We start from the raw sequence: 3,096 nt of genomic DNA, 5'->3' as shown, positions 1-3,096 counted from the left end.
CTATGGCTGGTCACCACCACGGTGGCGGTGGCCTGATGACCCGAGATGTCCCAAGAATCAAATACTGGATCACTGAGGCCCATGATCAAGACAAATGCATGGGGTGGGGGTGGGGTGCTGTCCCAGGAGGATCTTTCACTCACCAGACACCTTCCACTCATCTACCTGGACACTAAACCCACCTGGTTTGAAAAAGCCCTCAGAGTGTGTGGCCCACCTGGTCCGCCATCTGCCCTTTCTCCAAGTATCTTATTTTTAATAAGTCACAAGGGCCTTTTTGTTTTCTGCTGTATGCTTCTTTTATTATGCTTAGTAGTGTGTGTATGGCCCACAATAAAACCCTTATGTTTGTCCCAATTTTCTCATAGCTCTAGGGATTACATTTAGGGGTTCTAATCCATTTTGAGTTCATTTTTGCGCATAGTGCAAGGACCTATACCTGGTTCATTCTTCTATACATGGAGAACCACTTTTTCCAGCACCATTTGTTGAAGAGGGTGGCCATTTCCCATTTAATGTTTTTGGTCCTGGGTTTTCTCTCTTGTTCCATTGGTCTATTTATCTATCACTGTACCAGTACTCAGCTGTTTTGACTACTGTGGCTGTGTATTAGGTCTTGAGATTGGCTAATAAAAGTTCTCCTGTTATGTTCTTCTAATTGAGAAGTTTCATTGCCTATCCTGCACCTCTCTCCTATCCATATTAGGCTGGCAATTCGTTTTTTCCATTTACTTAAATAATGAAGTTGGGTTTGGTATCAGTATTGCAGTAAATTTGCAGATTGCTTTAGGTAGTATTGATATTTTCACAATAATATGTCTTCCTTTCTTCGATAATGGTATATTCTTCCATTTATGTAAGTCTCTTTTGGTTTCATGTTATGATGTCTTGTCGTTTTCTTTGTGCCCAACTTTTGTTTCTTTGGTTAAGTTTTTGCTTACTATTGCCAAATATTACATCTTTTATGTGGCCAATGTAAGTGGTGTTTTCTTGACATCTTTTTTTTTAGAACTCTCTTCTCTGGTACATAGGAACCCAATTGTTTTCTGTTTATTAATGTAGTATCCTGCTGCTTTATGAAAACCCGCAATTGTTTACTACAGTCTTTCTGTGGAGTCCTTGGAGTTCTCCCTATATAAAATCATATTATCTGAAATAGGAGAGTTTTACTTTGTTTATGCCCAATTGCATTCCCTTGTTTTCTTTCTGTTATCTAATGGTTCTAGTTGATCCTTCCAACATGATGTTGAATAAGAGTGATGATAGGGGGGCATGCTGTTCTAGTTCTTATTCTCAGAAAAAGATTTGCAATTATTCCCCATTGAGCATGATGTTGGCCAGAGGAGTTAATATGTGGCTTTAGTTATGTTCTGTAATTTCCCTTTAATTCCTATTTTTAATGAATGTTTCCTCTTTTTTATCAGAAACGGTGTCAGATGTTATTGCATACTTTTTCGGCATCTATTGATATGATCAGGTGGTTCTTATTATTTGTTTTGCTTATTTGGTGGATTCCATTAATAGTTTTTTGAATGCTGAACTATCATTTCATTCTTGGTTTGAATCTCATTTGACTATGATTAGTTTTCATATGTTGTTGGATTCTATTGGCCTGAATGTTCTTGAGAATTATTGCATCTATGTTCATGAGAGACATTGGTTAGTAGCATTTTTACTTTGTGGGGTCTTTGCCTGATTTTTGTATCAGAGTTATTCTTACTTTATTCAATGAGTTTGGGAATTTACTGTCTTTTTCTGCATTCACCAATATTGTGTGTAGAAGTCGTGAAATCTCTTCATTAAGCACTAGATAGAATTTCCTTGTGAAGGCATTTGGCCCTTGGCTTTACTGAGTTGGACATTTCTTGATGACCATCTGTATTTCTTCTCTTTTTGTAATGTATTGAAAACATATTTAGCACTTGCCAGCTGAACTCAGTTGAAATGATTCTAATTTTCTTGGCAATATCTAAAGCATCATAGTAAGGAGCCAGTCAAACATCCTGCTTCTTGATGTCAGACCTGATCAAGGTGTTGACTCTGACTACATAATTGTCATAGAGCTTCTTCATAGCCTGTTTGATATGATGCTTGTTGGCCATGACATCCACAATGAACACAATTGTGTTGTTATCGCTGATCATGGCAGATTCCATGGCCAAGGGGAACTTGATGATGGCATAGGGGCCAAGCTTATTTCTCCTGGTGGTGCTCTTCCTAGGGTCAAGCTTATTTCTCCTGGTGGCTCTCTTCTCAGGGTACATGGGCTATTTTCTTAACCTTGGGATCTTGGGCTGCAGTAAGGTGGGTAACATGCTGATATTATTTTGTGTGGCTGTGGACTATGTTCAGTATGGCTTTCTTAGCCTTTAATATCTTTGTTTTGGCTTCCATTTGGGGAGGGGGAGTTGGAGCTTCCTTCTTTGCCATTGGTGCAATCTTCCTAAAAAGGGTCTCAAATTCTTCTTTTGTTATGGGCGTGCTAAAGTTTTCTACATATAAGTTTCAGTCTTAACACCAAGGTCTCTGTGTACCCTCTCTGTCAGATCATGCTTACCCAAGGCAGATTCTTTTCTTTGAGTTGAGATTCACCAATATCTCACACATCTAACACTGCAATATCCAGGCTTCCCCTGAATCAGAGGCAAAGCTCTTGGCTGATGACTTCTACATACCCATATTTTACAATAGGATAATCTGTGTCTACCTCTAGACTAAAGACCTCTGTGTCACAAACCCTTGGCTTAGACCATATCCCAGAAGGAGGAGGTGGTCCAAGCACTCTCAGCACTTTCTTTTCTCTAAGAGCACAAAAGGGCACCACCCACTTCTCCTGAGGGAAGAATCCTAAAGGGAAACTGAGAGTGACCCTTTGACAAGAAAATACGAATATTTAGCTCTCCGAAATCCCAACCCAAAACAGACACTTCTTTGTCATTTTTCCCGTCAGCCTGTGCACATTTCTTTCATTAGCTAATAGGCTGATCTGTGTATACTTTTGAATATCAGGTCTATCACTGTAAGCCCATGTTATGGACTGCACTCACCTCCCCAAAGGGACAAATGGTACAGACCCTCCCACCACACGTCAATCTC

General features: G+C 39.6%; 1 pseudogene; it reads right to left on the bottom strand.

The window, feature by feature from the left end:
* Positions 1-1,799: 1,799 nt before the first annotated feature.
* Positions 1,800-2,679, bottom strand: LOC115872306 (annotated as a pseudogene).
* Positions 2,680-3,096: the final 417 nt, after the last annotated feature.

Source organism: Echinops telfairi, unplaced genomic scaffold (assembly GCF_000313985.2).
Source record: "Echinops telfairi isolate 266 unplaced genomic scaffold, ASM31398v2 ScPeMD7_7423;HRSCAF=8461, whole genome shotgun sequence".
Classification (NCBI taxonomy): Eukaryota; Metazoa; Chordata; class Mammalia; order Afrosoricida; family Tenrecidae; genus Echinops; species Echinops telfairi.
The sequence above is the reverse complement of the archived record's forward strand: the minus strand, read 5'-3'. Positions and strand labels throughout refer to the sequence as shown.